Below are 14,781 nucleotides of genomic sequence, written 5' to 3'. Positions count from 1 at the left end.
ATAACACAAAATACAAAAAATTATTTCAGACATTTCAGAAATGAAGTGCTACCAGCTTCATTGTGCTCCTCTGCTCTGGTGAGTAGTGAAAGACATACTCTTAATGGGAAACAAAAGAGGATTGTGAATCTTAAAAAAGCAGGCCAGCCAGCTAGAGTTAAACCATTGGGATAAGATATTAACTTAAACCACATGTGAAGTGCAGCTGTTTCTGTTGAAGCTTTCATCAGGCTCAAGTGGAAAGATTGGTGGGTTTTAATATGTGGTTTCCAGCCAAGCCAATAGGAATCTGGGGAAAATGTGTGTGAAATCAGGGCTCTGCCAGGGGGGTCTGGGGCTCTGGGCTGGCTTTTCTTTCTGTTAACACAAACAGGGTAACCCAATGCTGAGGGCAGGCCTGCTCCATCCAGAGGTTTAGCTGCCAGGCTCTGGGGTGACCAGCCAACTATAGGGTTTTGGGATTCTTCATACTCCCTTTCAAGAGAAATGCATAGGTCTCGTGGGTGTTAGGGGCAGGGATGAAGGAGGACTCTTCTTGTATCTGTTCTCTGCTACTTCCTCTCAGAAACATATAGACTTCATGCAGCCTCTAATAACTTAGAGTACCAAAGGGTGCCAACTCTATGCGACCTAAACTTGCTAAGCAAAGTGGTGATATGTACAGTGAGGTGTAGATTTGTCATGTGAACGTGAAAATGTTAGAAATTAATAAAAGACTATCAAAGACATGGGATGAGTACAAAACTAAGGATTAATTGTACGCTATTTCTTTTACAAGGACTGAATTAATTAACTGGCTTAAAGGTAGGCTAGGATGCTGCCCATTTTGTCCAGCCTGCTCTAGATTATTGCAGTGATCTGACATTATTACTTCTGGACTGACTGCTGGGTGATGTTGGCCTTCCACCATGTGCCTCCAGCATCACAACACTGCTTTCTGCTTCAGAGGCTTGTAACAGAAATAACCTTTATGGGCCCACAAATTCAGGAGTTAAGGGAGGAAAATGAAAATATCCAAATTGTGCTCAGTGATCTTGGTTGAAATCCTACCAATTTATATGCACCGATTCATGTGTTCACCTAACATTTATTAGGCAGCTACAAGATTCAAGGGACTTTGCAAAGTGGCTCTAGGGGATACAGAGATATGTAAGGAGGAACAGATTTGACATTTATTGAGCACGTATTATGTACTAGGCATCATGTAGGCCCTTTAATTACATTTTCTCATTTAATTCCCAAAACTTTGAAATTATAAGACCTAATTGTTTAAGCCTTTAGAGAGCCTTTAAGAGCCTAGAGCCTTTAAGACTGGGATTAACTAGTAGATAAAAGATAAATCCAAATGCTCATGAAATAAGGTAATTATAATCAGATGCCAAAAGAGAGGTTTCAATGGGAGCTGAGAGACTGGAGTGATAACTTGGGGAATGAAAGAAAGTTTATTGGAGGGGACCACACTTGAATTGAACATTAAAGGTTGGGTAGGATTTGGATGCACAGAGAGGAAAGACAGGGGATGATCCAGGTGAAGAAGAGGATGAGCAGGGGAGAGAAGAGGGGAAGCAATACCCAAGAGTCATATACAACCCAGGGGTTAAGCGAAAATCACTTACAGTAAAATTTTCTCTTATTGCCTCTTGGGTCCAGCACAGGTATGGTAGGTGTCTTGATTTTACAACGTGGCATTGCTTGAAAAATGCCTATCTTTAGACACAAGATACATATTCAGTGTGTTGAGATGCTTGAACCATCAGAGGCTGCTCAAATTAAGACCTGCTGAGGGGAGTGCAAGTTCTCCTTTCCAAACTTATGACCACGTGCACAGAGTGGGGTGGCTGACAAAGTGGCCAGGACTGTTTAACTTGTCAACTCTCTGTCTAGTTATGCTGGGGCTGGGCTGTTGAATCTCAGAGTTAATTTTACATAGTATTTGACTCTGAAGATTGAGAGGGATAACAACACATAATCAAGTCCAATTTAATTATGCCATAGGTGAGTTGAGTGTGTGTGTGTGTGTGTGTGTGTGTGTAGTGGTAGTGGTTATGAAAAGTAAGGTAGGTAGGGCTAGGCAGGGTCAGAGAGGCAGGGGCAGAAATTTGGATGGCATTTGGTGTAGGGTTTGGTGACAGTAAGGTATAAGGAAAGAGTATAGGTAAGCTTGTTTCAATAAGGTGGAGCTCTTGGGGCACTTGGGTGGCTCAGTCAGTTAAGCGTCCGACTCTTGATTTTGGCTCAGGTCATGATCACAAGGTTGTGAGATTGAACCCTGCACTGGGCTCCACACTGCACATGGAACTTGCTTAAGATTCTCTCTCTCCCTCTCTTTCTGCCCCTTCCCCCACTTGCTTGTGTGCGCACTCTCTATCTCTCTCTCAAAAACATGAAAAAAATAAGTTGGATCTTTTGAATTGCAGCTGGAAAGCAGGGTTGTATTGTCTGAAAAATAGTCACCCAACTTCTACTTTATCACTTCACTAGAACTTGAGTCTGAGTAGAAAGCAAGTGCCCTTTCTAATGCAGCCCCTGTTTCTGATTGGATATTGACAGTCACCATGCTTGAGGTTAAATCAATCAGACCCGTAGGAAGCGGCACTAGAGAGACTACCTCAGTTCCTATCCTCAGGCAGTTTACAGGCCTATGATATGCTCATGACAAGGTGACCAGTAGTACATGGTGAGCCAGGTGTGTAGAAGCTGAAGGAATGGTCTGAGATGCTGTGATAGTTACCTAGGACTGATATAGCAAAGTACTTCACAGGGTGGCTTAAAACAACAGAAATTTATTCTCCCACAGTTCAGGAGGCTGGAAGTCCAAAATCAAGGTGTCGGCAGAGCCATGCTTCTACCCGCTGAAGGCTCTAGGGAAGAATCCTTCCTTGCCTTTTCTAGCTTCTGGTAGTTGCCAGATCCTTGGAATTCCTTGGCTTGTGACTGTGTAACTCTGTCTCTGCCTCTGTCCTCACATGGCCTTCTTCCCTGTATCTCCACTGTGTATTCACATCTCTGCATATAAGGACACCCGTCATCAGATCTAAGGCCCACCTTCATCCAGTAAGTTCTCATCTTAACTTGATTATATCTGCAGAGTCCTTATTCCCAAATAAAGCCATATTCACAGGTATCAGGGGTTAAGACTTCAGCATATCTTTTTGGGAGACATGATTCAACCCATAAGAGATATCAGTGTGTGAGATGACTGGAAAAAGGAGAGAAAGAACTGTGGATTGGGGCAATCACATCTCGGCTGTGGTGGGACTTGAGCAGTTTCTCAAGGACATATGTCATTTGGGTGGAGAAGTGGAGGGAGATAGGAAAGAATGATATGGCTGGAGTCACAGAGGTTGGCGTGTGTGAAGTATATCAGAGGATGGTGGGGACACCAGCTGGCAGGAACAGAGGAGTTCCCTGGACAGTGGTGGAGATTGAGGTTGGAGAGAGAAACTGGGGCCAAATTGTGGAGCTGCCCAAGCATCATTAGAAGAACTGTCAGCTGGGGGGCACCTGGGTGGCACAGTCGGTCAGGTGGCTAACTTGGTTTTGACTCAGGTTGTGGTGTCAGATTATGGGATCGAGCCCTACATCGGGCTTTGTGTTGAGTGCAGAATCTGCTTGGGACTCTCTCTTCCTCTGCCCCTCCCCCCCCACTCTCCCTCTCTGTCTTTCTCTTTAAAAAATAGGTAGATAAATCTTTTTTTAAAAAAGAACTATCAGCTTGGTTTGGACTGTATTTCCCATATTCTGGAAAGCTCTGCTCAACAGCCCCAAATACATTCAGAAGACAGAGGCAGGCATGCAAGGAGGAATCTTATGTCCAAATCTGCTTCCGAGGTGTACCCCATTTGAGAAAAGCTTATGGTCCACCCAATGAAGTAGCCTGAAGAAGATCTGCCATCTCTGGCAAGGGCACCATGAACTTAAGTCACTATGTCATCAGCAAGGTAGAACAGCAAGCAAAAGGTCGATTCTTGACCCTTCTTTTTGGGCTGCAGCTTTCCCATCTGTAAGCAATGGCATGGGCTGTGACACACTACAGTTCCTTGACTCTTTATAATACAGTGGCCTAACTTACATTCGAATAGATGTAAGCCAAGTTCATCTGTAAATTTTGCTTCCTTTGATACGGCATCTCCATAAGGTGGATACAGCAGAGGCATTTTTACCCTATTTGGAGAGATGGAGATGTAGACTCAGAGGAAGTTTATTGACTTCTGGAGACACTCAGCTGGTTAATGTCAGAACCAGAACTTGAACACAGGTCTTCAGATTCCTCGTTCAGTGTTTTCTGTTCTACATAAAAAATTCCTGTAGAATCAGAATCTCTTTGTTTGTTCATTCATTTATTCATCTAATCAATCAAGAAGCATGTATGTATTGAGGGTCCACTGCATGTCAGGCACCTTGCTAGTTCCTGGAGATAGGTGGATAATTTCAGGAGGATTCCTGCCCTCAGGACGCCCACAGTCTGTTGGCCTAGCTTGAGGTTTTTCGTAGTGGTGGGGCAGAGACTAGAATCCAAGTTGTGTGTCCTCCTTCCACCAAGCCACACTCACTGTGAGATCAGGGATCTACTGAGCAATGCTCTGAGGCCAACTTTTTTTTTTTTTTTCTGTTTATAAACATGAGGCTTGCTACTGAAGGCGCATCTAACTTCTTGTATGGTTTAGTGGGTATTTATTATCAGCAACACTTAATGTTAAATAGAGAGAAGATTATCAAAAGGGAAGCTCTGAAACTGAGTCAGTTACACTACTAAAATAGTAGCTACTGCGAGAGAGAGAGAGAGAGAGAGAACCTCTCAGGCCAGGTCCCTTATATTTGCATTTCATTTCTCCCTTGACAAAAAACCCTTTCATATGTGATTGCATCTTTGCTAGGTGTCACAATCTGAGGCAAAACCTTCTTTAGGATCAGGCAGACCTTAGACCCTACCACCTCCAAGTGAGTGACCTTTATAGTTGCTCTGCACAGCTCAACCTCTCTTGCTCATTTGCAAAATCAGGAGGGGTGATAATGGTACCACTTTGTAGGGTTTCTGTGTGAGATGTATGAGTGCTTGGGGCTCAGTAAGACCACAGGAAATATCAGCTCCTTCCCTCACATCTCAGTGAAGTAGCCCAGCTCCCTTTGCTGGTGTGTTCTTCTTTGCATTTATTTTAGACTCTATACTGGCCTTTGGGAGAAGACATGGTTTTCCTGTCTCTTCCAAGATTTTTACATGGTCGTCTATACAGTTACCAGTAAGACAGATCAGCGAGGTGTAACTAGGGAGACCTCTCAAGGATTCTTCTATTTTTAGTTGCTTTTAATTTGGTCAAATTAGTGTTTGAATGCATACAATGATATATACCTAAGTGCACAATAGCTGATCCCATGCCTCCCAGATCCTGAGTTCCTCCTATTAAGCAACCATTCCAAGATATAGGCCTCAGAAGTGGGGATATCCTCAATGCTTTTGAGAAAGGAGATTGCTGGGGACTCAGACTCAGGTGCTACCCTTTCTCAAACATCAGCCTGGGGGTGTGCAATGAAACACATGGCTTTATTTTATAGCTAATATTTTAACTTAATTTGTTCTGTTCAGCTTGTCTGAATTTCAGGCTGGTAATGAATAAGGATGATTGCTCACATGCTGGTCCCATCTACCAGTGATAAAAGTGATCCAGAAATATGTGGAAACCCTGGGAGCATTTAGATAGATTCCTTAAAATATGATTCTCCCCCAAATTGCCTTGCTGGGGTTGGAGTGTCATGAGCATAAAAATAAAATTTAGGGTGATGAATAGTTAAAGTCTAAGATATTGTAAGCAATACAAGCAAGGAATTATTCATTTGTCCCAATCCTGGCATAGTGTCCAGTGTCTGCTCACACCATCTCATAGATCTCTTTGTAGAAAAAAAAACAACTAGAATTTGCCATAGGGACACAGGCATTCTATCCTTCATTGGAGCCAATGGAGCTGTTGGAAACACTCTATAAATCTCGTCTCCAGTACTGTGACCTTTGGCCCTTTGGGGACAGCATTCACTTTATGTTCATCCTGCAAACCGCTGTAGATGAGACTTGTAACAAGACCCAGGGGCTCTGGTATCCAGCATCTTTGCCAGGTGAACAAAGGAAAAGATGCTGCCGGTTTTCCCAGCCAGAAATCAAATTCCCATTCTAGCCGCCAGAGATAAGCTCTAATGAGGTCACCATGCTCTGAAGAGGGAACAATTATGTGCCTTCCCTCCCACACTTACTACTCTCAGTATTTAAGAGGGAGGCCCATAGTAGCATCCCTTGTCTGCCCTGTTCAGATGCTTTGTCTGCCATGACACAAACTGGGGGCAGAAAGAGGCTGAGTTTGGTAGAGGGAGCCTCACATTTTATTGGCTACAAGGTAGAGAGCTTTTGATTTTGTTTTTCAATTTAATGCAAGGGGTGTCTTGAGAAATGCTTATATTAATTTGAAACAGGAATAAAACAGTGGCAGGCCTTGGTGTGGCAAGGCCTGATCTGTCTGACTACTGAGGGCACCTGGTTCTAAACCCATGCTAGGGCTTAGACAACGCCCCCACCCCCGCCCACCCTCAACTGGCTCCCTGGGTGAGAGGAGCCAGGGTGATGCAGGACCGGTATGTCTTGCTCCCCTGCCCAGCAGCGTCTGAGATGGAATCTGGGACCAAAGGTATGAAGGGCGATGTTGCAAAGAGATTTGTAGCAGAAACAAGTTGCCTTGTCATCGGATGAGGAGCAGTGTTGAAGGAGCTCAGAGGGGGCTCTATTTAAAATTCTGAGCTGCAGTATACCCTCCTGGGCACGGCTCAGACGCCGTGTTCATGACACCTTCGCAGCGGTCACTGTGGGGCTTCTCCTTGTCTCAGAACCCTTGACACGCTCGGGGTCGCCCGGCACTCATTTTGGCACTGCATGATTTTCAGCTCTTGCCTGCAAGTTTTATTGTTTCCTCAGTGAGCCTGCAGATTCCTTGAGGGCCCCTTGGAAGGTTCTTGTTCATCCCTGACTTTAAGCAGATCCAGACAGGAGAAGTAGGTCCACGCCCCCATTCCCTTGCCTCTCTCCTCCACAGCTCTCGATCCTGGCCCTTTGCAAATGACTCTGCATTCTCAAGGCTAAGGGGACACCACCGGAGAGTGCTCTCCAAGGCACAGAGGGGTCAGCACATCTTTTCTGCACATCAGGCCCGCTAGCAGGAGGGCAGAATGGCTCAAACAGGAAAGCTTTGTGCCTCTGACTTGGCAAGGACCTAGCCGGGCTCCCTGGAGAGAGTGTGCCAGAAGCGGCTGTCCGTGTGTCCCAATGGGTGTCTTTACAAGGCTTCCAGCTCTACCCCTGCCTGCCAGGGGTTACCTGTCTGCCTGCAATGAGACACCACTGTCAGGAGAGACCCAGGCTATAATATTATCAGCAAACCTGCTCTATGACCTTGTGCTTGACCCCCAGGCTTATCTGAGCAAGTCAAGTAATATCTCCTCACCTCCAAGCCTCTCCTGGTTGATAAGAGGATCAGGAGAGAGGAAGGTGTGTGGGGCGGTTGGTGTGTTGCACCTATGGGGGGTAGTATCCCATTATGGTTAGTGCGCTGCCTGCACAGGATCTGGCCACAGTCAGGAATCCTGATTCTACCATTGGATGCATGGTAGATGCATGACCCCAGCAAGCGATTACAGTCGCTGGGCCTCATTTTTCTGATCCATCAAAAGAGCTTAATAGTGGTGCCTTCCTTGTAGGGTTGTGTGGGAAGGAAGCGATGCATGTCCAGAAGCACTTGATGAGCTGTAAGCGCACAAATGTTAGGTCCTTCCCAAGGAAGGTGCTAGGGTCCTGGGATGGATCTTTAGCTCCTCTTCCTCGAGTAACTGTATAGCACGCACCACATTTTTTCAAAGCCCCCTGACTACTTCACTCTTCCCTTGCTAAGCTCTAAGTCCCTCTAGGGAAGAAACCGCGTCTTAATCATCTTTGTGTCCTGCGAATTGTGTCTGGTGTAAAGAAGATACTCAGTGTGGATATCTATGGTGAGAGTCTGCAGATAAAGCTTTGGCAGAATGGAAGCCATGTTTGTATCCTAGTTAGTGAGAACATGGACTCTGGAGCCAGACTGCCTGACTCTGTTCCCCTTTGACACTCTCTGTGTGACCTTGAGCCAGTTACTCGGCTGCTTTCCCCTCCACATCCTTCTCAGTAAACATGGGGAAAATAATGGAATCTAACACATGCAGCTACTCTAAGGATTAAATGAGATGATATATATACATAAAGCCCTCAGTGTGTAGCCTTGGCTTGTTGTAAGCTCTCAATAAATGTTAACGATTAATATGGCTACTATGACAAGTTCTGTGCTAAGTATAATGTCTTTTAACTCATCTAATTCTTTTTTTAAAAAGATTTTATTTATTTATTTGACAGAGAGAGACACAGTGAGAGAGGGAACACAAACAGGGGGAGAGGGAGAGGGAGAAGCAGGCTTCCCACTGAGCAGGGAGCCCGATGTAGGGCTCGATCCCAGGACCCTGGGATCATGACCTGAGCTGAAGGCAGACGTTTAATGACTGAGCCACCCAGGTGCCCCATTAACTCATCTAATTCTTATGATAGCCTCTGTGGTAGATATTGTTACCCTGCTTCACAGATGAAGAAGCCAAGGGGGGATGGAGTAAAGCTGCATGTCCAGTATGTGGCTGAGCAAGGACCCAGTGCCACATCTGCTGGGTTGGGGCCTTGGTTCTCCCACTGCTCTCAGCTGTGAGGGTCTGAGTGTGCAGCTTCTAGTGTCTGCCCCTGGTGGGGGTGCAGATTAAGGCTGTCAGGGGACACCCCTGAAACGAGCTATAGATCCATCCATATGCTGGCTTGTCCAGGCTGTCTCTGTTCCAGCTCGTTGGTGAGTAGCCACTGTGAAGCAGGACAGAAGCCGGCACAAGTGAGGACAGATGGGACAGATCTCAAGGCTTACTTCTTCTCAGTGTCCAGCTCCCAGGCCCTGTCCTGGCCTCTGAGGAGCCTCAGTTAGGTTTCCAGAAGCCTTCACTGGGGACTGTGCTAGTTTATGATGATGATGTGGTCTGAACATCTGCAAATCATTCGAGTGAAGGTTTTCCCAGCGTTTTCCTAGGTGTAGGAAGCAGGCTTACTTCCCTGCAATTTGCATGGTTAACAAAACAAAAAAAGCACCAAACTCAAAACCAAAGCCAGGCCCTGTGCTGACTGTTTCTCATGTTGGCCTTCATCACTATCACTGTCCTGGTTCTTGAGAACCATTGGCTCTTTCAGTGTTCTAGAAGCTTCTAGAACATCATAGGGTACAATTTTGGCAGATGTGGTATATCTGTTTAGCCTCTATTCCAATTTGATTGTCCTCTTCCCTTAATCCTGTTATCTGTCATGATTTCTAATTTAATGTTTTGGGGTTGAATAGGTGTACCAGGGAACAGTGAGTTTGCATAAAAGCAATATTAGGAGATCTGTCTCTGAGGTCACCTGATAGTTGCTTTCTCTCAAATAGATAAAAGCAACAATTTTGCTTAGTTAGTTTCCCCTTTCTGATGTTTGGTGGGAGTATGGTAGAAAGGATAGAATTTAGAGTCAGTAAGCTTTGGGTTCGAATCTCTCCTCTGCCACTTAAAGGCTACTGAATTTTGGACAAGTTCTTCGTGGCCTGAGCCTACTGTGTCATTCTGAGATGGATGTGGCAGTGACATCCTCATGTGGTTGCAGTAAGGATCAATCCCTTCAGAGACATGCAATAAATTTGAGTTTCCCTGCCTTTAATGTTTGAGCGAAGTGAATCCAGACTTCCTTCATAGCTCTTATAAACTTACCAACATATCATTACCATTTTTCAGAATGTAGCGTTCACTTTCTATGGGTTTTCTAATAACGAGCTTCTGTAAGAGAAGGAAGGGACTTTTCATGACAAAGGAGGGCTGTAGGACATCATGAATAGCCCTTAAGCTCGCTGGGTGCTCATTGTGCTAAGGAGAATAAAAGATTGGTTATGTATTATTATTAGTCTTATTTTTCTGCTGATTCAGACAGAAGAGTAATAAAATACCATCCAGTACTTATTAGGTGCTAGAAACTATTCACTCCTTTGATCCTTTCAAGGACCCTACGAAGGAGGTATTATTATCTTCATTTTATAGACAAGGCTATTAGGCTCAGAGAAGTTAAGTAATATTGCCCAAGGTGACCCAGTCCATAAATGGTGAAGCCAGGATTTGAATCCTGGTGGATTTATTTCTTATTTCAGGAGTGTTTCCTTTGGGCTTTTCCACTGTTTCAACTCTTGTGATATTAACTTCTACTTTCATCTGTGGATAGAAAAGTGTTAACAGTGGAGGGTTGAATACCCGCTGATTAGAAAAAAATTAAAGCAAAGAAATGGAAACTCGCCACCCCTCTCTACCCCCCAAGAAAAGTAGCACAAGGTGGATGGTTCCTGGAATGGGTCTCAGCTGTGACAGGAGGGGCAGGAAGAACAAAGTTGGAGGATCAAAAACTGTTTTCTGTGGCTGCCCATGGAGTTTCATCCTAAGTATTACAAAGAAATAAGGGCTCTTCTGAGTTCTTAGGACTTTGGCTTTGTGGGAGATAAATTTGAATTCTCTCTTTGTCATTCATCTTGGGGACCAGCTCAGACTTGGTTGAGTTCCTTCAGTTACTGATACAGAAAAATGGAAACAAACTGGCTCCCTGTTCAATTGCTGGATAATAAGCACCCAAAAACCATGTTCCCAAGTCATGGCAACAGTACCATGTGAACGTAAATGGGGACTTTGTATATGGAGCTTCTTTGTAAATGAATAAGCAAATATAAAGGCTTATTATTACAAACGTAGTGGGTGTTGGAGGTTTTAAAATGAAGGGGAGCTGTTTGTGTTCTCCGTTAGAAAGAAATATTAGGTAACTGGGTAGAAATCATTTTAAGTAAGCAATGTTTAGAGGCGTTGCTCCAAATTCGAAGTTGTGCACCTATGAGACCACTCTGAGTGGGTCTGATGCTCGGGAAAGACACAAGGGCTTGAATTATCAGAGGAATGTAGGAAAGAGAGGGTAGAAAAGCACCTGAGCATTGTGTTAAAATAAAAATACAGTGAGGAAGCATGGGGCGAGATCAAGGAGAAGAGAGCTCTTGGCAGAGACTGCTTCTGTAATTTATCCCAGACCCCTTAATTCCTGACCACGACCCTGGGGAGGAGATTATCACCTTCCCCAGCCAGTACAATTGGCTGGTATGGAGGTGGTTAACTTGAGAAAATCACTAGAGATAGTACTGGACAACTTCAAAAGTCCACTGTCTTTTTCAATGAGCTTGTTGTAAAGGGGCTTAAACAGAACACTAATAACAGCTAAAGATCTAGCTGCAGGTGGCTGTCCAATTCCAATCAAAATAATTTCCCCCCAGTCTTAGTGGATAAAGGAGGGCAGAATTAAAAAGGGAACCGAGGGTGATTTTTGGCACGGGCACCAAGTTTGTTGTGGAGGAAGACTATTGGTGTTGGCAGTGCGCGGTTAGGTTTTTCCCCAGCAACGAATTTCCCTCTCCCCTCCATGGCTTGGAAAACCTGTACACAAATGCCTTTGTGTCGGTTGTCCACAGCTGCACACCCCACGGGGTATTTGCTTTAGTCAACGGTACGGTGGAGGGAGGGCGGGTTGTTGGTTTTCGAAAGATCAGAATTATTATACACACACATATCGCCCCCTTTTCTGGAAGTTTCTATGCTGAATTGAAAATATTCTATTCGAGGATTACAGACGTCTTTGTGGTGGTTTATGTTTAACTAGTGTTCTATCAGAGTTTCTAAAACTGTGTTCCTTGATCGTGAATATCAGTCGAATAAAAGTTTCACTCATCAAGATCGCCAAATGCCAGGTTAAACAAAACTGGACAAGTATCTTTACTGCAGGACTTTCCAGAGCCTTGAATATACAAATTCGTTTGGAATTACCTGGAAAGGGATCCATTTTTTCTTAACCCCCAAATTATGTGGCCCTTTGTTTCACTGATGCATTCTGGGAAATACTGCTTTCTTTAAATGGGCAGGAATGGCTCCTCTAAGAAGCAGGTTGAGCAGGCGTTTCTCTAGCTGTCCCTGGAGAGAGGAGGTCTGAGTCAGGTGTCATACACAGCACACGGTGGCACATGGCTTTGGGGTGTGTGTGTGTGTGTGTGCATGCACAGATCTGGGCTCGTAGTTGGAAAGGGAAAGGTAGAAGAGTCCAGCTCTGCCCTCTCCCCTTGGGGACATTCAGACTTACAGATTTCCTCAAGAACTCTTTCTTCCTAGGCCTCAAGGGTCAAAGCCTAGTTCTGGGTAGAATTGTTGTAAACACTATTCCCAAGTGGCTCAGTATTTATAGCTTGTCATTGACGTAAGCAGATCTCCACAGCTGAAAATAGTGACATCGAGTCATTTGGGCCAATTTGTGAATTTTCCTCAGGGACGTGTGTTCAGGGAAATAATTTTATGGCAAGAAGAAAGTTGCTGGAAATGGTTGTTCTCCTGAGCAGTTCTGTCCTCTTATTTACCCTTAAAAAGGAGACAGGACTTGTCCAATGGCTCTTGTCCAGGCACCCCTTGTATGGTCGGCAAACCGTCTTCCCTGGCTTCGTGAATTCTCCTGGGGTTGATTACGGTGCCAGTCTTCTTTCACTACTGTCTAAAAGGGTTGGAACTCTGGAGGTTTTGGGGTGTGTGAAGGCTTCCCCATTCTCCATGTAAGTCACCTTTGGCTCACTGGACTTGAGGGGAGAGCCATCCTGCGAGGCCTCTCCTTTCCTCCCAGACCACATGAGCAAACCCAGAGATGATCAAGCCTGGCAGAGCCAGAACGGCCAGATACACATCTTGAAAAACAGTCTGGAAATAGTTTCCAGAGGTTTTTTCTAAGCCCTGGCCATACCAACTGGATTCTCTTTTAGTCATTTAGTAATTAAAGAAGGAAACCTACCCCCAAGAACTGAAGTCAGCAGCTCTATCAGGTCAAAGGACCTTGGGAAGGGACCGGGGCTGTTGATTAATCTTCCAGTATCTCTTGGGTCTGTGAAACCCCTTTCGTCTGCCTTGTGCATGATACCATTGCTTTCAAACTGGGTCTGTTGGTTATTTATTTCTTTAAGATGTTAGGCCTTTTTGGAAATTAAACACTTTCTTGGGTTTCATCTCTTGGGCCAATGGCAGACCTGCTGGGCTGATCCTAAGAGGACACATTGATAAAAGCCTTAATGGGACAGCACAATGGGAAAAAGCCAAAATGAATTAGCTTGCTGTGACATGGCTAACTTCACTGCGTTTATATATGTTTCATTAAGTGGGGGCTTGACAGCTTTATGAAGAAACAGTGGGGTTTGCAATGCAAGAAGGCCCTGTCACCCTGCCAAAGCTGATGGTGGCCTGTGCTGTGCGTGCTCTTTAATAGAATAATATTTGCGCAGTGAAAATGTCATTTTAAATGACTGGTTTGATAATCCCTTAAGCTTTTAAATGATCTGCAAAGTCTGGAAACTCTACCCCAGTGTTTAAAATTGACAGGAACATTAATGAACACAAACATTAAAGGATAGTCCCTATCTTTGTTTCCCGAGCCCGACATTGCTTACTGGGGTTTCTTTCCTTTTGTCTCGTGTGCCCTTTCTTCCACACAAGTGTGTGGAGTGTGTTCGTGGAGCAGCTGCAGCAGATCTTCGCTGCAGGAATGCTTTTGGGGAGGAGAGCTTGGCCTGCGGTGGGACCTGGATTTACCAGCGTTTGCTGCTAGCACTAAGTTCCGTCATGCAGAGTAGACAAGGCCCCCCCTCTGGGAGGGAGCTTGCAGGAAGGGTCCCCTCTGGGCAGAGCAATTAGCAAAGGGCTTGCTTCTCTCCAACTGGTGCATCCTGAGCCAGGGTCTTAGCTCAGTGAGCGGTAAGTAGGAGGGATTTAAGCCCCTTACAGCCTCCTCAGGGCATGTCCTGCATAACCAGATGCAGCATCCCTGGTGAGGTCTACCTTGTTCTGTTCAAAACCCCTTTGGGGCAGGCTAAAAGCCTCTCTTTCCCCAGACAAATATCCTGTGCTATATGAGATTCTGGGAGGGGCTTTCCCTGGGGGAAAAAAGCCCCACTCACTCCTTCCTCTCTTCAATGACTGGAGTAGGATAGGAAGGCTGATGTAGTAGAGATTGCCTTCTTAAAGATCGAGCATTATGATGTGAGGCTTGGCAAACTACAGCTTGGGGGCCATTTCTGGCCCTTTGCCTGTTTTTATAAATAAAGTTTTATTAGAACATAGTCATGCCAATTTATTTATTGTCTATGATGGCTTTTCTGCTACAATGGCAGACTTGAAGAATCATGATGGAGGCTGACTGGTTCACAAAGCTTAAAGTATTTGCCATCTGACCCTTTATAGAAAAGTCTGTGGACCCCTGCCCTTGAACACTGGGCAAAATGAGGTAAATCCCTGGCCTGAATTCTGGCTCTGTCAATTCCTGGTTTGTCAATTCCTTCAATTCCTTAATATCTCTGTTCCTCAGGTTCCTCATAAGTAAAATGGGGATAATAGTTCTGCCCTGCCCCACTGTGTGCAGCTGTTATGAGGATTAAGTGAATGAACAAAGGGAAAGTGCAGTCCATGTGTGGGTTATTATCCATCTCAGGTCTGGTGTGGTCTAGCTATGAGACCTTGGGGACCTCTTTAGATCTGTTTCCTCATCTGTAAAGAAAGAAGGGTGCTCTAGATCAGCACTCCTCCAACTTTAACGTGTGTATGGTCACCTTGGGAGTTTGGTAA

The 14,781-nt window shown here is 44.9% G+C and overlaps 1 long non-coding RNA gene across 1 annotated transcript in view; it reads right to left on the bottom strand.

The window, feature by feature from the left end:
• Window positions 1–9,289, bottom strand: part of LOC145720458 (uncharacterized) — a 181,488-nt gene extending 172,199 nt beyond the window's left edge. The window contains exon 1 of the long non-coding RNA XR_014143366.1: window positions 8,480–9,289. This is a non-coding gene — a long non-coding RNA (uncharacterized LOC145720458). The remainder of the gene's footprint in view (window positions 1–8,479) is intronic.
• Between the last annotated feature and the right edge of the window lie 5,492 nt (window positions 9,290–14,781).

This window comes from Leptonychotes weddellii, chromosome 3 (genome assembly GCF_054177405.1).
Source record: "Leptonychotes weddellii isolate Sample4059 chromosome 3, ASM5417740v2, whole genome shotgun sequence".
NCBI classification, from domain to species: Eukaryota; Metazoa; Chordata; class Mammalia; order Carnivora; family Phocidae; genus Leptonychotes; species Leptonychotes weddellii.
Note: the sequence above shows the minus strand (reverse complement) of the source record. Positions and strands in the feature narration are given on the sequence as shown.